This window comes from Blennius ocellaris (genome assembly GCF_963422515.1).
Source record: "Blennius ocellaris genome assembly, chromosome: 7".
NCBI classification, from domain to species: Eukaryota; Metazoa; Chordata; class Actinopteri; order Blenniiformes; family Blenniidae; genus Blennius; species Blennius ocellaris.
The window spans coordinates 2,349,416-2,370,924 of record NC_137656.1 but is presented as its reverse complement, the minus strand read 5'-3'; positions in this window follow the sequence as shown (position 1 = coordinate 2,370,924).

The window sequence follows — 21,509 nt, the reverse complement described above, 5'->3', positions numbered from 1 at the left end:
TCTGTTTGTTTTGGGGTTTTTTTTTTGTACTACTTGGCGACTTTCCGTTTGAGTCCACCTGCAATCCCCTGACAGTCAATTTTAAACATTTGTCCTTTTTAATTTCACTTAAGTAAAGCGATTGAATCCGTCCTTTGACATTTACCAGTTTCTTTTTAAGGAAAGAATGTTAATTTTTTTTTTTTTTTTTGCCAAATCCTGGAATTAATAAACATCTAAAGTGCACGGCCTGCCATTAAAAGATAATTTCCCTCCCAAATTTGGAAGGAAAAGACCTGTTTGAGGGGGAAAACTCATTTAAAAAATAAATAAACAACTTGTATTAAAAGATTTATTAAATGCAGATCGTTTGTGCTTCTTAACTTAGAACTTATTGTGTTCCTGCCCAGCTTACAGGTCCACCACAGCTGCACTGCAAATGCAATTTATTGTATTAGTGGAAGCAGACTTGTTCTTTCAGAGCCGTTCACAGAGGTTAAATTGTTTTCTTTATAGGAGCCTACATCGCCGCACACAAAGAGAGAGAACGAGGAAAAAAAACAGTGAATACCACACAATTCACCCCAAACCATTTTGATTGTTTAAACGAAGAACTTGTAGATTTTTAATATAAAGGCCGGGACATTTTTCTACAATATGTAATGCACTGTGTGAGTTCTCTTATGTGTGTGTGAACCATGTGTGCATCAAGTGTGGTTTGTTTTCTTTTTGTTTTTTTTTTGGAATCTCCAAATGTTAATTTTCGAACATTCCCACCTAAACAATTACAGTTGTTTGGAGCGAAAGTCATCCAATGTGTATCCTTGTAAATATCCTTTATAACAGTGTCTGCAAGCAAAGACTTTTGCCGCCAAGTGGACCGCTTTCCAAAACCACACGGCATCAATGCTGGTCGTGAGTAATCGCATTAAAAACGTGCAGCAGCCCTGTAATTTCTCCCGAGCGCTTTTGCTTTAAGCTCAGTTCCCAACACAACAAAGGTTGTCCTGAATCTGGGAATTTACCTGTGCGCGTGAAAGAATAGAATAAAAAAAAAAACACCTTATAAAGGAGAAATCAAAGCTGAATCGAGCTCATGCAGGGAGGAAAACCCCCAAATCAGAAGATTTCCAGCACCGGGCCTCACAGTGGGAAAGAGTTTCTTGGTCTCTGATTGTCTCACCAGTTCCAAAAAAAACTAATGTGTGCACAAATGTTCAATACTGAAGTGTAGTTTGGCTGTGATGTACACAAATGATTATCTTTCTGGTTGTAGGTTCATGTAGTTCATGGGGCACTTTGATACCGTCAGGTACAAGAACTTCATTATGTTTAAATTCAAGCTGATTTTTTCCAGGACTTTCTCCAGTAATAGAAATAAACTAATGTTATGGTGTTTTCTGACCCATTGATAAGCTAGAAAACTTTTTTTTCCCCTCAGAAGCACTTCAAAGCTTTGTAATGGTGATGAAAGCAGAAAGAGGTACAATATGTTTGATGATGTTAAATAGGTAGGGTGGGATAAAAACTGGCAAAATCAGATGAATGACATAAACAATAAACTATTTTTAGCCGATCATCCACACGGTGCAATTAAAAATTATTTTTTTTAAAGGAGTCATATTATCCAGCTTTTCAACAATTTTACATGTCTTGTTGGTCCAAAAACGTATTGTGCAAGTTTCTGGCATTTCCTTGATTTTCCCTCCATTAGAATCTTGGATTCGGCGCTGCATTCAGAATCTGCTGTGTCTGTGTGAGCTGGACTGGCTCCGCCCACACACACGCCCATCTATGGGAAGAGGAGGAAGCACTTCCTCTTGTGGCGCCATGTGCCAGAGCAGCGCTGGCTGATTGTGGGAGGAGTCAAAGGGGGAGGAGCCTACCTTGATTGTGATTGGCTAAACCCCCCGATGACACTATATAGGGTTTGATTTCTGATTGGCTGCTTGGAGCAACACACTTTTTAAAACCTGGAACAACCCAGGGAGAGAGAGGACACACTTTCTTCACCTCTGGGGCGTCGCTCCAGATGTGGAGACGATTTTTATTGCTGGAAAACTTTTAGAAAGTGAATTTTGCATCAGATGACCCCTTTAAAGTTTGATTATGATCATTACTAAATATCGATTGAACTTGAACAGCATTAGATTTGTCCTTCTTGTATTTGTTTCATCAATTTGTAGACAAGTAGAAATATTGACTTTGACATGTCGTATTCCGTATCTGCTTTCATCATATTTTTGGCTTAAAGTTAATTTTGTGATTTCAATTTGCTTTGTTACATTACATTCAGTTTAAACATTTGCTAGTTTTATCCTCACAACAACTCTATTTAAAAATAAAAAACTCTATTGGAAAAAAAAATCCAACATTATATCTTCTCGGGAATGAAAAGAAATCGCAAGAAAGAAGGTACCCTGGGAAAATCCCCGGATCCCCTCTGCTCTCGGACCAGAACCAAAACATTTGTTTATTTCTCGACGCTGACAGGAAGTTGGCCCCGGTCGTTTCTCAGTCAGATGAATCATGGAGGCAAATCCAAGGAGGTCAGTTGGTCAATTTCGCACAAAATAACACACAAATAATAACTTTTCTTCGGTTGTTCTGCGTCATCCTGCGAAGAAACACCACGGATTCTCTGGAAAATGGTTTGTCACGGTGTCGGTGGGCGATCGGACTGATTGAGCGCTTGATTGGGGGAACAAGTGTGTGTGTGTGTGTGTGTGTGTGTGTGTGTGTGTGTGTGTGTGTGTGTGTGTGTGTGTGTGTGTGTGTGTGTGTGTGTGTGTGTGTGTGTGTGTGTGTGTGTGTGTGTGTGTGTGTGTGTGTGTGTGTGTGTGTGTGAACGCCGTGAGAAGACCTGGCCGACGCTCCGTTCACACGGATTTTTTTTTACAAGCCCATTTTAACGGCCTGACACGTTTTTAAAGCGAAACAGAAGACAAGCGCCTCTGGAACCGATCCAGACCCGTTTGGTCTCGGCCACTCGGACGAGGAGGTAACAAGAAGCATGTGTGTGTGTGTGTGTGTGTGTGTGGTTAGGGTTACAGTCCATCAGGCCGCTGATAAAAGCGTCTGCTCTTACCTGCTCTCATTCACTTCTCCCTAAAAAGGGCCTCGCTGCCTGGAGTCCCATTCTGCGACGCTCCTCCGAGAACTTCGTCCACACCCCAAGACGCTGATTTCAGCTGCCGCCGATCCGCCGTGAGCTCACTCTCAGGGTTTTGTTTGCGGTTGGTAGGGCCGCCGCCGGAGGAGGAGGAGGAGGAGGAGGAGGAGGAGGGTGTCATAGTTTCTCCTCTGTCATAGTTACCGGCCCGGGTTTTGTGTGTGACACAGTAACATAATGGTTGATATTTTAACGAGGCCGTCTTGCTCTGTGGTTGCCGTGTTGAAATTCCTCCGGACAATAGTGTGAAAGCGGCTGACGGCGTTGATTGGCGTTGCGTTCACGCCCAGCGTGAGACCTCGTATTTTCTGCTTTTTTAATTTATTTATTCCCCCCCCCCCCCCTTTTCCCCCCCTCAGGTCGTTCGGTGGGAACATTTCTGCTGCGAGCTGCGAGGTGCCAAGAGAGCTGCGGTACAAGTTGTTAAAGAGTGAAACTGAAATCCAAACCGAGCGCCGTAAACAAAATCCTTAACTTGCAAGGGTTTATGGGTAATAGGAAAGATGCCATCGCTCACGGGAGCCAAACAGAACAACACCGTTTTTTTCCCCCACCGTCATTTCTTGTGTCCAAAAAACCCGAAAGGTTACAGAAAAGTCCATTGAGCCAAAAACTTGAAAACTTGTCTTATACGTCATCACTATAATAAGGAGAGAAGAGGTATTAAAAAAAAAAAAAAAAAAACGAGCTACAGGCCAATGTGTCTGTGAGGCTAACTATCTTGACCTTTTGTCCACAGCGAAGGTCAGACTCCAGAACTTTGGATCAAACTTTACTTTTTGTATGAAAATCGTTTGTTTTTCAAATTCTTCAGGCTCATAAGGCAGATTTTCTCCTATTGTGCGATTCAGTGTTGGTGAAAACTAGTATTTGATTACAGGAAGCAGTTTCTTCTTTAAAAATTCACCAGCTACTGCCAATAAATGTTTTTTTGGGGGGAAGTGACGAGGGATGCACCGACAACAAGATTTTAACCAATAAACAGCAAAAAAAACCAGCTTTAATTCCAAAGTAATGGAACGAAGTGTCACAGTGACGGGAATACATTTATGGAACTTCAGAAAGAAATAAAAGAATCAGGAACTCTCCTGGCATCCAAGAAACTCATAAAATCAGCAATGTTACAAAAGTATGAAAAATAGAATTAAATATAAGCAGTAATCACAATATATATATTTACAATATGAGATAATAACGAGATATTAGATATTTGATCTGAGCAAACATGAAAATGAGGGTTATCTTTTTGATTTGTATAATTTTTTTGTATATTGTACATAGAATACCTCAAAGAAATATCTGTAAATATGTATAGATTTAGAATGTTGAACATTGTGACGGTATTGAGGGGCACGATAACAGTAAATCTTCTTTTCTGCTCCTTTCGTTCGAAATGAGAATTGGAGGTTTTGCAACGAAGGCTGTTTATTTTTATTTTACTTTTACTTTTGAAATAAATAAATAAATAACAATTTAAGAGTGGACTATCGTAACTCCCAATTATCACGGGTTCCTCCTTCCCACCGTCTCCTCCATGGAATTGTTCTGGTTATTCTCTGTAAAAGTGACTGTTATCAGTGTAAATAAATTAAATTGCAAAGACTCCAGAAAGCTTTTTTTTATTGCATAAAAATCTTGAGGTTCATTTGACATTGTTTCCTCAGAGACACTGATCCCGTCTGAGATTCTAACGACGAGGACGTCGGAAGATCGTCTTACTTTTTATTCGAGTGCAGTTTTCTGAGTTAAGTCTCATGGACTCATATCAGACGAGATTTATTGACTGGTTTTATTTAAACGACATGGACCGCGTTCTTTTTTAAAAACATTTTATTTGAGTGCTTGTGGCAGTTAGAACAGGAAATTCAGCGGGTTACATAATGACACACGTCCTTCGGTTCTTACTTTTATTCCTCTATTAATAGTATCTGTGGCCGTTCCGCTTATGGGGGGGAAAAAAAAGAAAAAAGAAAGATCTGTTTGTTCTCAAACCTGACATGACATGTGTTGACATGAACAGTTCTCAGATTCTAGAGTCTGATCAGAAATGTTGGTCATGATCCCATTTGTGTGAGAGAAATCCCGCGTGGACCGTCAGTGACTCCAGCTGTTGGACAAAGAGGAGAATCTGAACATCCAGCGATCCACGTGGACGCGAGTCGTGAACCGTTATCAGCCGGGGCAATAACTCAGAGAGAGAGAGAGAGAGAGAGAGAGAGAGAGAGAGAGAGAGAGAGAGAGAGAGAGACAGAGAGAGAGAGAGAGAGAGAGAGAGAGAGAGAGAGAGAACACTGATGATAGAGGAGGAAGATGCTCTATAATCTGAAGTTAGAGGAGGAAGATGCTCTATAATCTGGATGTTAATGGAGGAAGATGCTCTATAATCTGGCTGGTAGAGGAGGAAGATGCTCTATAATCTGGATGTTAATAGAGGAAGATGCTCTATAATCTGGATGTTAGAGGAGGAAGATGCTCTATAATCTGGATGTTAATGGAGGAAGATGCTCTATAATCTGGCTGGTAGAGGCGGAAGATGCTCTATAATCTGGATGTTAATAGAGGAAGATGCTCTATAATCTGGCTGGTAGAGGAGGAAGATGCTCTATAATTTGGATGTTAGAGGAGGAAGATGCTCTATAATCTGGATGCTAATAGAGGAAGATGCTCTATAATCTGGATGTTAATAGAGGAAGATGCTCTATAATCTGGATGTTAGTGGAGGAAGATGCTCTATAATCTGAATGTTAGTGGAGGAAGATGCTCTATAATCTGAATGTTAATGGATGAAGATGCTCTATAATCTGGATGTTAGAGGAGGAAGATGCTCTATAATCTGGATGTTAATAGAGGAAGATGCTCTATAATCTGGCTGGTAGAGGAGGAAGATGCTCTATAATTTGGATGTTAGAGGAGGAAGATGCTCTATAATCTGGATGTTAGTGGAGGAAGATGCTCTATGATCTGGATGTTAGTGGAGGAAGATGCTCTATAATCTGGATGTTAATAGAGGAAGATGCTCTATAATCTGGATGTTAATAGAGGAAGATGCTCTATAATCTGGATGTTAGTGGAAGATAGAAAGAGAGAGAGAAAGAGAGAGAGAGAGAGAGGAAAACCAAAAGGTCATGCGTGAGGAACCCTCTCGGCGTTACTGAGTGGATTTCAGGGGGCTTTTTATCGCCACGTCGTAGCGATTTGACTTAAAAAGGACGGCAGGTGTGGGAGGAATTCCTGCAGACTCGCGCTGCGTCTGTCTTCACTTTCACCTCCACTCGGGACCGGAGCGCCGTTTTGCTTTTACACACCGATGACATCAGCAGGCCAAGCGCCGGCTGTTTGATGACATCCAGGTGAGGAAGAACGCCGGCCGTCAAACTCCAGGAGCTGCGGTTTTTTTTTTTTTTTTTTTCCTAACGTCCTGAACTCCACGGATCCGGGGACTCGGCAGAAATTTTGCCGATTTCTCGTTGGACGAGAAACAGGAGAGCTAGAACAAGATATCCCAGCAGCTGTGCTCCGGTCACACGCCTCATGGATTTACCTGCAGGCCCAGGAAACTTTCCCATAAAACCTTTTTTTTTTCTTAAAACTTCATAAAGAACTGATTTACTCCACAAAATAAAAGATGGTCCAGGAAGATAGTCTTTTTTTTTTTTTTTTTCTACTGACTTTATGATTATCAATAAAAACAGACACTTGTGAAGAAAAAAAAAACAAAAAACGACTGGTCTTTTGCAGTTTTGAGGATTCAGGGTAGAATTCAGGACTTGGATGAGTTGACAGTGTACAGATGTGTCGTTGGAAACTAAAATGTACTGACCTATGGAATGAGTGCAAACCAATGCAATGTCCCCAAAGACATCAATATGCAGGAAATGTGTGTGTGAGTCAGGGTTCGAATTACAACGTGGCTTTCGGGGGAGCCCTATTTTCCGATCAGACCTCTCAAGTTTGTAGAATAGGTATGCGTGAGATTTTTTTTTTGCGTGCGCGCGTCGTGACTCACGACGGGAGACGCAGCGGTTGCATAGAAGAGATTTTCGGAAATAGTAGGCCTAGCCTACTGTAGGCCTGATGAGCGAATAAACTCACAACATTGACATCATTTTATTACTATTATTTATTTCAGGAACCTGATGAAGCTTAACCCATAGAAAATATAAATATATATGCGAAAATTGCCAGTGTTTTTAGAGCGCCCCTCTATCGTCGTCAAAGTCGTCAAAAGGCGAACGTGAAGCAACGTAAAGAGATCCACCATCAACGTTCAAGTCACTTCACTCACACAACACTGAAAATGCTACTTTTTTGAAGACGCTCCCAAGACGGAGCTTTTTGAAAATGCTCTCTGTCTTCGTATAAATTTGGGAAAAACACAACCTTTCTGAAACGCTGCTAACCGTGCACGCTCGCCACGCCCGTGGTAACAAGCAGTTGTGCACATGCTCAGTAGATTGACAAAAAAAGTTTTCCTCCAGAGTGTCTTGACTCTCGGTACTTTTATTTTGACGGTCGCCGTAATAACAATCCAACTTGGTCGTCCGTCCACTAAAATGTCCGTCTCCGCTGCATGTGTGTGTGGTTTCACTGTAAAAACAACCAACGGCACAAAACTCATGGCCTGACATATTAACTACCGTCATTTCTGGACTATTTACCAAATTTAAAGAGAGAGAGAGGAAAAAAAACAAAACTTTCGGAGTTACGTGATGTACCTGAATGCATCACCCAGTGGCACGAAGCTCTTCAACCCATAAAAATCATTAAAATTAGCAGCGTCATTGCAGCTTATAATCCGGAAATTATGGTAGATTGTTTTCAATATTTTCTCCACTTCTGTCTTTTAAAAAAAAAAAAAACATCGCTGTGTAAACGCAAACCAAAAATGATGCGTTTTCATTTGAGGAAAAAAAAAAAACTCGCTTGAGAATTTCAATTCCCTTGCAAGTGGATCGTGGTGCACCTGGTTCCCAGTGTGATTTCCAGTGCGTTTATAGTACAAAGAAGAAGAAAAAAGCAAACTAACAGTGCTAACTGAGGAAAGCGAATGAAAAATGAGAATAAAAAAAACTAAACTCAAAACCACAAACAAGCAGCCGTTGTAACTGCAGGACCTCGTTTCAGCAGTTTGGTCCACCTTCAACAGTGATTGAAACCAAATGAAGACTTGAAGGTTTCCAGGTTGCAGTTTGAGCTGCTGCCAGATTGTCCCGGTGAGAAAGCGGCTGAATAAAGTAAATTCAGGTTCAGGTCTATGATATAAGATGATGAAGGCTTGTGTCATGTGACACCACAAGTATGTTTATCTCTCCATGTTCGGCCTTGTTCCTTCTGTACATCCTGAGCTTGATTACACACCAGGCCACAGTGGCAGAAATGGAGCCTGATATTGTTTTTTTAAACATTTTTCTACCCAGTTTTTAATGTTTTGGGGGGGAGTTATTGTTGAGTTTAGAGTGCTTGTGCAGGAAATGACTATCAGTCAATGTAATGTCCCCGTAACACACAGACACAATGTGTGTTTCTCTCCGCTGTGGAGCTCCAGCTCTGTTTACACAAGTCGCCTTTTGTCGAACTTTGTCATCACCGTGAGACAAAAGCAGGTTGCAGCGTTCTGAAGTGAAGGTTTGATTCAGACTAAGGTTGGGGTTGGTGTCCGGTAAGTAGTAGCTTAAGGTTCACGTAATCATCCTGCAGGAAATTAATGTCAGTTTTTAAAGGGTCTGTCGGAGGTCGTAAACATACATTTGTTTGTGTGTGTGTTCTTGTTTTTACGACCATGTGGGGTCCAGGACAGTAGACGACAACACCCTTGTGGGGGTCAAACATTTTTCCGGGGAACAAATGAGTTTTCATTCTTTTTTAAAGGTCAAGATGTGGTTTTAGGGGCGGAAAGTGTGGTTTAGGATACTTGGATGTGATGGCTTAAGAGTTGAATCTCTCTAGAGTAGAAGTCTTAACTTTACGTCTGTGTGTAAAGCTTCACACGACCTTTGACCTCTGCTGCCACGCACAGAGAGCTCCGCGGGGTCTCCCACCTGGAAATTGACTCGTCCGGGCAGGTTGATGTTGAGCAGGAGTCGCGGTGCCGAGGCCCGCCATCGCCCAGTAAGGACGGGGATGTCGTCATCTGACTGTATATTCCTGGAACCGCTGTAAGAAGAGACTGATTATCCCTGTGGGGAAATCAGGCTGCAGCAATAACAAACAGTATCAGCAAATATAGCTCCTCTTTCCCTCCTTTTTTAAAAAATTTTCCTCCACTCCACTTTCTATTAATTCATCCAACCAACATTTGCAGATCAATTACTTTCTCCTTTTAAGCAAGACGTACCTTTTCCCCTCCTCGACCTCTCGCTCCACTCAAATACCTCAGTTTGAGTTACACTTTTCAGTTAAATCCCTTTATGTGCAACGGTTGTTGACACAATGACGGTCCGGGAGCCTCCGTCAATCCGACGCTACGGCGCTAACGAATAGTTTGGTGGCCAGCTCACCGGGTTCACGTTACCATGTGAGGTACAGGATATAAATCCTGTGAGGTCAGTTTATTAGATTAGCCTGGCGCTTCTTAATGTACGCCCACAAATCACCGACTGATGGTCACGCCGCGTTAAAGAAACAATCGGTGCTCACAGCCTCGCTGTAGCTTTGAAAGCATCACGGAATCAGGTTACTTGGAATTTCTATGATTGACTTTGATAGCACGTCTGAGTGTTTATTGGTGTTTGCAGTGTGGCATTACTTGTATTAATCTCCCTCAGTGTGTAATCTGGATGTTAAGCTGAGGTTACATCGGTCAGTGGAACAAAGATGCTCCATGATCTGGATGTTAGCGGGAGGAAGATGCTCTATTGATATCAAAACTCTATTCATGAACTAAGAAGAAGCAGGAGAAAATAAACATCTGAGAAGATAAGCACGTTAATGACACATAGTCCATTAAATGTAATATAATGTAAATAATGTACATTCTAGCAATAGCAACTTCACACTGTTCCCTATTTATTTATTATTTATATATGTGAGTGTGTATGTGTATATAACATCTGATACTTGCGATATTGTATTTCTGGTTAGTTGCTAAACTGCATTTTGTTGTACTTGCAATGACAATAAAGTTGAATCTTATCTAATCTAATCTAATAATGTTCATATGAGGAAGCTAATGCTGTTAATGTCAGTAAGTTCAGTAAACAGGAGATCAGTGTAATAGTAATAGCTATTGTTTATCACAGACAACAGCTGTTAACAATGCTAATGCTAAAGTGAGCCGACAGGCAATATGACTGCTGGAACTGAGTTTCTGATTTTTAAAAATAATGAAAAGTTGCTGTTAAAAAAAGGTGTTTAGAGATGCATGACAACTTTTTCTTTCCCCCACCGATAACTTAAAGCATCCTGTATCTCACGACCGACGCTGGTTTCATTTCATCCACAACAGTTGTGTTTTTTTCCATCCATAAAACTTTATAATCTCTCATAATTCAGACATTTATTAATTAAAAAAAACCCAATGTTTACAAATAATTATGAAGAAGAGTTAGAAGCAAAGACAAGAATGTTTGTCCCACAAGGGGGAAGTCAGTCAGCACAGCAGCTCCACAATGTACAAAGATTACAAATATAAAGAACATTGAAGAATAATAAATGTTAAAAATCCGGGTTTTCAAAGTAATAAATACAAAAACAATCTATAGACTCTCCATAAGGAAAATATAAATGTTCATTGAAGCTTATATACATAGAAATACTGTAAATCATACAATTATTTTCCCTGTTTGACCAAAAATAAATATTGTGCTTTCAAAAATATTGTAATTGCAACATGTAATGCATATTTGACTTTACTTGCATTTTGCGTCAGGCAGCAAGTTTCCTTTGGGAGAGAACAACTTGATTTTACAGCGTGGCGATAATCAATACCAGCCATGATTTTAAGAGGCATGCAGCTTGTTTGACTCAAATGAACACACCGATATATATCTTGAGAGCCGTTAATAAAATGTTCCTGTGTGTTTGATGGAACATGACGGAGAATGGACTCATGGCAAAACCTTTTCAGCCCACGAAAGCCAACCCAGTGAGTCATGACACATTATAAACATGTCAGAAAGAATAAAAGAAGGAGGGACTTTAAGAATCCCTTCGCTGTCTCGGTTGCTCCTGTTATTTTCGATCCAGTCGGATCGTCCGCGATGAGACGGAAGGATAAACACATAGAACCTCTGATGATCCAGCCTGACGCGTGTTCACGCCCTGCTTGTGTGGAAAGGAGAGTCTCTTTTCCACCGTCTTTTATGTGGAGTGAAAGTCCCCGGCGGTGCCAGACTGCATACGTCCACCCGTTGTCAAACTGTCAGCAGATCATCAGCCTGCGTGAACGCACACGCCATTAAAGCTGAGTCGGGTGGATTGCTGTCGTCCCGACATCAGAAACCCTGGTAACGCTCGTATTTTGCTCATGAATCCTCATTAGAGTACTGCGAGTACGTGAGAGCCACAATCATCGCTCACTTATCGGAATTTTTTTTAAAAATACAACCGACAGGGTATTTGTGTGTGTGTGTGTGTGTGTGTGTGGGAATTGTTTACTTGAAAGTTCTTAGTCGTGGTCGACCTCCTTTCTTGGGGTCCCGGTGGACTCGTGTGGCTTTTAGAAGGAAAGATGCTTCAATGAAGGATCTAAACATGGAAACAGATTATCTGCATGAGAGTCCATGCACATGAATGTTAAGACAAGGCAAGGCTAGGCAAGGCTAGGCAAGGCAAGGCAAGGCAAGGCAAGGCAAGACAAGACAAGACAAGACAAGACAAGACAAACTCACAGATGGAGAAACTTACAGCAGCAGCAAATCAGGATAGGACAATAGAATCACACATGACATCATGATCATGATTGTCACATGTCACATGCCGATGATGTCCAACTGTTTACAGAACAACGTTTTCAAGTGAAAACGGGGAAACTTTTCTTGCGTTTCGGTGTGTCTGTTTCCATAGCAACCGTGCTTGTAGCCACTAAAAACACAAGTTCATGATAACGGCTCCCAAGGTATAATTTTCTGAATTGTCCTTTCGTTTTAAAGACGTTATTTGACATCGCGGTAAGTAAAGTCCTTTATTTGTCACAATTGTACACCTATTATGTGCCATGGAATGTTTTTAGTGCTTGTTTCCACACAGAAAAAAACAACCATTTTTAATAAACAAGAGTAGAAGAATAAAACTCACTCACGCTAAAAGCCCCTCCCGGCCCGTTACCTGCACGTCGCACGCTGTACTCAAATGCTACGACAAAGCACAGCACAGAGAATCGGACATTCTTCAGGAAGGCCGCGCTCTCCTACTTCAGCACATTTCTCATGAATCCTTCCATTCATGGACGAGTGTGAGTGTTGAATGTGGCTTCTTTCTCATGTTGTCTGGAAATGTCACCAAAGTCCCACCAAGGCAAGTATTTTTGGCGGCAAAAGGTCAGACAGTCAATGCCGGATGCAGCGTTCTGCAGAGCTCTGCAAACGTATTCGCCAATAGACGTTGGAGGAATAATTGTATTGTTTTTTTTTATTTTTTCCTTCCGTGATCTACAAACTACTGGTCACAACCCACCATGTGTGTTTTTAGTCCGTACGTTTTTTAGGATTTTTCTAAAAACGTAGTCGCAAGAGCAGGGAGGGAGTACGTTAAGGCAAGGTGTCAGTACCTAGCCAGCACGCCACGCCTGCCCGTGAGCGGTTGCGTGCGTCGTACGTTGCACACGTGGTTAGTGAGTCGTACGTGGTTAGTGAGTCGTACGTGCTTACAACGTACGATATCCGTGCGATTTGCCACATGGTCCTACGGAGGCCGTACTTAAACGTGCCGCTCATGTACGGTGTCCTTACCTTTGCATGTTGTAAGTGCGATGAACGTGAGTTTTTCCCGCCCGACGTCCCAGCTGCTGCTGCTGCCTCCAGATGGCGCCCATGCTTGCAAGCAGGGTTGCCAGATATGACTTGATTTTTTTCCCCACCCCAAATAGTGTAAAAACCACATTTTGAATAAAAACCAGCCAAAAATTTCAGCCTGGTTAGAAATCATGTATCATTTAAAATGGGAGAAAATTAGATTTGTGTTGAGGGGTTCTGAAAAGAAGTTCTATCAGGTGTGGGGGCCTTTTCTCACTTTTTTTTTTAACAATCCATCTACAAAGGTGCAGGAGTGATTCTTTACTCAGTATTCTGGCTGTATGACTCACTGAACGTCTATAATATTTGTGTTTTACAGGTTGTTTTTTGGTATAAGTGACAGTAGGGGCAAGGAGTTTGTTGTTTGTGTGGGGTGGAGTTTTTTGTTTTTGTCTTTTCATATGTAACTCTGAAAAATTCTAGTTGTTGTTTCTATATCTCTGTCCAAAAGTTAATAAAAACATATTAAACACTAAACCGTCAAACTATATGTTTAAGAACACACAAACAATGCAGGAAATACACAGTTAAAAGGGAAGATAATTTGGGGGATTGGGGGAGACCTGCCATATCTGGCAACATTGGATACAAGAGCAGCTTCAAGCAGTTGTAGAGATTTGTCAACGCTTTAATCGAGAAAAGTAAAATATGGTGATATCTAAACTCTGAACAACAACAACAACAAAAAATGCTGTGTGTTGTATTTTCCAGAACCAATTTCCAAAGAAAAGGCATTATTTGGACATAACATGGAAACCGCCCTCATTGGGGATTAACAATTCATCTTAATTGGAAATCTGACATTTGAAGCTGAGAGGTCGCCAGGAATTTCCCCAATGACAACTGGAGACTGGAACTTTTTTTTGACGTGTTCTCTCCTTAAACCCCCCCCCCAAACCCCATGTGAAGCCCCCCCACCCCCCCTCCTGCAAGCAGAACGTGAGACTGTGGAAACATTTCATCACACTGAGGCTCTTGTCTTGAAGACATTCATGCTCCGTCCTTTCTCTTGATAATCGGAGGGGTTTTCCTGTTTCCTGCTCTCGTCCATGATGTCACTGCACATTTTTCTCAGACTCAGCATCTCCAAAGTGTTGCTCTCTGTGGGTGGAGGGGGGGTGGGGGGGCGGCCAGGACTCCCCACCCATCCCTGCTGGATCCCAGCTAAGCTGACGAGGTGTTTCATTACACCTCTTGTGAGCCGGTGTGACTTCAGCCCGGGAGGAAACGCTGCCCCACCCTCTCGGCTGCTTCAGGTTTTGGGTAACAAAGCGCCGGCGGCGCAGCGCCGTGAAATCTGGTGAAATTCGCCCCGGAGAGCAGTCGGACACGATGAAAAACTTGGAACAGAGCAGCAGGCAGAGGAGTGGCACATTGGTGCCGTTTCTGTTTTCAGCAAAATCACACGATTGAAAACATGTTTTTAACAATACGGGGGGGGGGGGTGGGGGGGGGGGGGTGGGGGGGTTCGTGATGACAGATGATCTTCCACTTTACAAAAATACTTCCCCTGATAATGACTTTGGCTGCGGCGCTGAAAATAAACATGGTTTTCTATGACTGGAGATCAATAAACACGGTTCTTGTTATTGGAGTCTTGCTGTGATGAATTAACGGAGTGAAAAACGTGTGTTTCGTGATGACGGAGTGAGTTCAGCTGCAGTTACATCACCGGGTGAGACTTTCGCCCCAATAAATGATGTAACTTCAGAGAACATCCAGATTATAGAGCATCTTCCGCCTCTAACATCCAGATTATAGAGCATCTTCCTCCTTCTAACATCCAGATTATAGAGCATCTTCCCCTTCTAACATCCAGATTATAGAGCATCTTCCCCTTCTAACATCCAGATTATAGAACATCTTCCTTCACTAACGTCCAGATTATAGAACATCTTCCTCCTTCTAACATCCAGATTATAGAGCATCTTCCTTCACTAACGTCCAGATTATAGAACATCTTCCTCCTTCTAACATCCAGATTATAGAGCATCTGCCTTCACTAACATCCAGATTATAGAGCATCTTCCCCTTCTAACATCCAGATTATAGAGCATCTTCCTTCACTAACATCCAGATTATAGAGCATCTTCCTCCTCTAACATCCAGATTATAGAGCATCTCCCTCCTCTAATATCCAGATTATAGAGCATCTTCCTCCACGAACATCTAGAATATAGAGCATCTTCCTCCTCTAACATCCAGATTATAGAACATCTTCCTCCTTCTAACATCCAGATTATAGAGCATCTTCCTCCTCTAGCATCCAGATTATAGAGCAGCTTCCTCTATTAACATCCAGATTATAGAGCATCTTCCTCCTCTAACATCCAGATTGTAGAGCATCTTCCTCCAATAACATCCAGATTATAGAGCATCTTCCTCCACTAACATCCAGATTATAAAGCATCTTCCTCCTCTAACACCCAGATTATAGAGCATCTTCCCCCTCTAACATCCAGATTATAGAGCATCTTCCTCCAATAACATCCAGATTATAGAGCATCTTCCTTCATCTAACGTCCAGATTATAGAGCATCTTCCTCCCTCTGATTGACGTGGCTTCACCTAAACTGAACAAGTGTTGACTGCTCATTGTGTTGCAGCACCACTGTAGTAATAATACAGATATTTTCGCATCATTAACTCTGGACACACTTTGGGTAATACAAGCATCACGTTCCCAACCAACTGCTTTGTTTTGAGGAATTAGTCACTTGATAAGACATAACTTCCCTACTTTTGGAAAAGATTACATCATCAAATCCTGCAGAATTTGCGCAACACGAACATTTCTTGTTACGTCTGGTCGTCATGTTCTTCTTGTTCTTTTCAGAATCCATTCCAAGAACTGTTTCTTTTGGTTGATCATCAGTAGGAGCTTGTGCATCGGCCACAGAGTAATATTTTTGAATATTACAAGCATGAATCACCGTGTTACAAGTCAAACAAACGTTTACTTTCATCACCACATAAAGTGAGCACTTGCTGCGTGGAGCGACTTGGCCGCAGGTCTCTGAGAATGCGGAGCGGCGTTGACGGACGGCGAGGGAATGTGAGAGTTCTCCGTGGAAGCTGCCGTTGCAGAGGACAGATTTTTTTTTCTTTATTGGTGCAGAAAGACGTCTCTCCTGGGAGGAGCAGAGTCGGCGAGCGTTTCCTCACATTCGCATCAGTGTGTTTAGAGGAAACAGTGAGCGCCCGTCGCTGCTCCCACCCCGAGAAACACATGAAGAGAAAAACGAGTGTCACTGTGTTGATTTTCCAGGAGGAAGCAGTGCTTTTGTACATTAATCACGCAAGCTGGGAAAATAAAGTTTTTGGAGGCCTGATTTATTTCTCGTTGTGAGGTCAGCCCTGCGGGGAGAGTCGAGGTCATGATTTCTTGACGGAGAGCCGAGTGAGAGCGAGTGTGTTTTGCATCCGAATCTGCTCTGCGATCCAAAATAAACTGCCCGAGTTATTGTGGTTTTTAATAAAATGACAGCCGTCCTTTAGACATTCCCCTTCGCTCCTGACATTCCCCTCCTTTCATTCCACTTTCCTGTCCTCCAAACTAACTGTGAGAAATAAATAATGGTCACTAAACAAGTGATTAAACACTTTTGCAATTCTGCAAGTTTCTATTTTATTTTATTTTATTTTATTTTATTTTATTTTATTTTATTTTATTTTATTTTATTTTATTTTATTTTATTTTATTTTATTTTATTTTATTTTATTTTATTTTATTTTATTTTATTTTATTTTGTTTTGTTTTGTTTTGTTTTGTTTTGTTTTGTTTTGTTTTATTTTATTTTATTTTATTTTATTTTATTTTATTTTATTTTATTTTATTTTATTTTATTTTATTTTATTTTATTTTATTTTATTTTATTTTATTTTATTTTGTTTTGTTTTGTTTTGTTTTGTTTTGTTTTGTTTTGTTTGATTTAGTTTTGCTTTTTTAATTTAATTTAATTTAGTTTAGTTTAGTTTTTTTAATTTAATTTAATTTAATTTAAAATTTAATTGGATTTATCATAAAAATTAAGCAAGGAGTCAGTGGGTTGTTATTAGTTTGGACATCATGTGCTGCACTTCACTTTCGCGAGATCTTTTAATCTCAGCTCTTTTAAAATCCTCCACTTTATGAATCCTCCGTTTTAACAGGCTGGGAATTCAGGGTTAAGGTTAACTCGAGCTAACCCTAACCCTAACCCCACATGGCAGATCTATTCATGCTTGTTTCTTTACTGTGTTCTTGTGATTTGGAAGCTTCCATGCATTTTTACAGAGCAATTCATTTAATACGGCAGAGAAAAGTGGACAAATAACTGATTTGCTCACGAAAGGTTAAAATACCTGGAATAGACCTAACAAGAGTAAAACCACCGATCTCGACCCGCAACCACAACACATGATTGACTTAATTCGGGACGAGGCTTAAAACCTAGCGAACCACGAGGGACGCGACGTGAAGAAACACGGGACACCAGACAGAACTCCTCGAGCGTGACGGCGAGATGAAGGAGACGTTGTCGTCTTGGTGACGACGAAGCCGAGTCATGATGAGAAAATGATATTCCTTTGTTGGAGACCAGTTTAAAATTACACTGAGATGAGGGTTGTTGTTGTGGGGCAGGTGGTGGTTGTGGTTCTGGTCGCTAGTTTGCGGGACACGAATGTCGGTTAATGAGAGGTTCTTTTGTTTACGCCACTTTGAAATGTTCAAAACAGTTCGGCAAACTACACTTGTGGGGTCTGACCCACCCCGTGAGCACAGAAGGGTTTTTTAAAAGTTACGATTGACTTTCGACAGTAGCGGCGTGTCAGAAACGTTGCGTTTCCCCTCGTTTCCGTGGAGACGGAGTCGGAGCGCGTTGGAAAAAGTACCACCTTTGGACACGTTTTTAAAAGTTCTTTAACTTCTGAATATTTCTGAATCTATTCGTCATTCCGTGTGCAGCCTGGCAGGATGCAGGAGGTGGATTCCTCTCCTTGATGTGCTTGGCAGGGACAGACTCTCGGGTGAAATCGTTGCCTTGCCGGAAAACGTCATGGCGTCTTTGTTCCCGTCTCTCGTCGCCACAGAAGGAGTTACAGGTTTTGTTGTTTTCTTTTTAAATCCTCTCAGAATGGTAGAGCTTCCTCAACTAACATCCCGATTATAGAGCATCTTCCTCCTAACATCCAGATTATAGAGCATCTCCCTCCTAAAATCCAGATTACAGAGCATCTTCCTCCTAAAATCCAGATTATAGAGCATCTCCCTCCTAAAACCCAGATTACAGAGCATTTTCCTCCTAATATCCAGATTATAGAGATTCTTCCTCCTCAAATCCAGATTATAGAGCATCTTCCTCCTCTGACACCCAGATTATAGGGCATCTTCCTCCACTAACATCCAGATTATAGAGCATCTTCCTCCTCTAACATCCAGATTATAGATTATCTTCCTCCTCTAACATCCAGATTATAGCGCATCTTCCTCAACTAACATCCAGATTATAGAGCATCTTCCTCCACTAACATCCAGATTATAGAGCATCTTCCTCCTAAAATCCAGATTATAGAGCATCTTCCTCCTCTACCTCCATTTAAACTTCACGAGTGACCAAATCCTTTTAAAAGAAGTAACTCGTGACTCATTCATGATTTATTGTTTTAACTTGCTGACGAGGTGACGATTCGTCCGTGAGGTCACACATGAAACACCAGAGAGGATTCGGGTTTTTGTTTTTGTGTTTTCTGGGTGTCGCGGACATTCCTGTCTAATTCTATTACCACCACATCTTGAGTGCAGATGATGACGAGCGTAAAACTGTCCTTTCGTTGCGACGGCGAGCGTGAGCGCGGATGGCGAGCTACGTCAGCTTCCGCGATGGATTAAACACGGCGTGAGTCACCGCCGATGAATCCCACACCTCTCTTGTTTTTCCACAACACGGCCACTCGGACTGCCGGGTAATCTGACATCTGTGAGAGGCAGGGTTAAGTGTTGAATACTTGACACGTCCCCGCGGAGCTGCAGGCATTAGGAGCGTTGAGAAGGCCCGACCTCGGCACGTCCAGCGGTGAAAGTGATCCGCCGGCTCTGGGCAGATGTCGGTGTGAACTGGCCCGGCGGGGGAGGGGGGGGGTTGGGGGATTACGGAGGGTTTCAGACTGATTTCAGCTGCAGTTGGCTTCGATGCATCATGTTCGCTGTCATGTTCTCATGGACTCGTGGCGTTCTTCAAATGTGGGTCAATATCAGACATTTTAGAAATGACACAGTGACTCGGTGGGTGAGAAAAGCTCTGTTTTTTCCTTTTGTTCCCACTTCCTTTAGCACCAAACGACCCTTGATATATATATATATATATCACAGTTGATATTTTATTAGTCACCTAGCATTAGCAGTGTTAGCATTAGCATTAGCCCGTCTGGTTCACCTGCTACGTCTAAAAATGATATTCGGCTGCTATTAACTCCAACTATTCACATCACTTTCAAGTTAAAGCTGATTATGGAAAGAATTTCCTGTTTTATTAAGGAGAAAAAAAAGGGCCTTTAAGCTAAAGCATGTTGACTCTCACAAAGTTATCTTTTTTTTTCTATTTATCGTGTATTATTTTTGCGTAACTTACTAATAGTAATAAAAGATGGAGCACTTTTTGCAAAAAAAAAAGAAGTAAATATGGATGATATCGAGGCTCGGAAAGAAAGGCCAACCTTGGATGCTTAATGATCCTCCGGGAGCTTGAACCAAGTACTTGTTAACATTTACTGGCATTTTTACATTAGCATTTACTGTGACCGCCTGTCATTTGACAACAAAACAAATAAAAACGGACGTAAAATCTCTGACCCTGCCCGATATTGATTGCAGGTCGTCTTTGCTTTCAAGAGTAAAAGTTACTAGCCCATTACTGACTAAAAGTAATGGAACCTCTGTGATGTGACGCTGATATGACTTGTGTAAATATTCGCTTCTGTTCTTAGCTTTGAGGTAAACACTTTGATCTCTTGAGTGTTTGTTCAGTAAAACACTCAGAGAGCCCGGCTGTGGTCGGTAAAGACCAAACAGCCAGAGTCTGGATGCCTGAAGTCTCTGCAGAGCTGCAGGGTGAGTGACAGTAATCCCCTCCGGTGTTGCCGCTACTTAAATCCTCTTTAGCGTCTTGCTTGTAGTGGTTTGAGTCATTACGCTGACGAGATCAGAGGAGCTTTTGTTTAGAAAAGTAACTTCATTCTAATCCCAAACTTCTTTTTTTTTTTTTTTTGTTGGGCATGACGGGTATTAAAACCAAACTCTACAATGAGATTCTTCAGAACAAAAGGCAAGTTTTATATGAAGGAAATTAAAGATGATTATCTGTTTTCGGAATAATACGCCAAATGTAAAGCGATGTTACGGCTGGTCGGGTTCGGACTTTAGAGGAACTCTGTTGTTTTTGTTGGCTTGGGTTGACTCGGCGGAGGAACACATGACTCCCATCATGCTGTTCCCCCCGATGGCAGACATGATAATAGCTTCCCCTTTCTCGCCCCGAACACCGCGAAGTAAAGACTCTTTATACTTCCTAAGACGTCTGATAATCCCTATTAATGATTCACAAAGTGGCCGGATCCCTTCCAGCGCTCCCCTCCGGTACTGTGCCATCAATGCAGCCCTGTGTGAGCGTGTGCACGACGGGAAAATATGTGTCACGGCCTGGAGACAACAGCTGCCTGTGGCACTGGCGGTGGTGGCGCTGGACGGAAAAAACAGGATCCACAATGGTCACATTCTTTATTAGCCCAGATTTTGGGATTCTGCATCCAAGCCGGCATTCCTCCAGGCCCGGGGGTGAGGCGGTCCGGGGGCATCGGCTTTGTCCTGAATGTCAAGTATGTCTGGGATTGTACAGCGCTGTCAGGAAAAGGACCCATCAAAGCCTCTGCACTGTGACATTTCCTTTTCGGCAAACGTACAAAATACACAGAACTCAGAGGGCGCAGCTGTGCGAGACTGGACGAGAAGAGTCGCCCGGTGCAAGATGTCCGCACCCTTTTTGCCATCGATGCAAACAGCAAGAAACACAAAAATTAAAGTGACAGAGATCGATGGTCGGGTCAGTTGTGGTCGGTACTCTCACACTGACAATGTCTGCGGTTTGCCTCAAGGGCCTCTCTTTGTGGACGTTCTCCCCGTTGTGTGCTTGAGTTTCCAGCTCCTTCAGGTTTACCTTCCACAGTCTAAGGCAGGGGTCGGCAACCTTTAATGCTCAAAGAGCCAGTTGGTTCCATTTCCCACTTAACACAACACCCAGAGAGCCACACATATTTTATTTTGACACTCCCACATGCGGACCATGCCAGGAGGACACGACACACAAAACCTCCTTCACTGCTGGTTGACAACTTACAACTAATAAACTAAAATACATGAACTAAGCAACAAA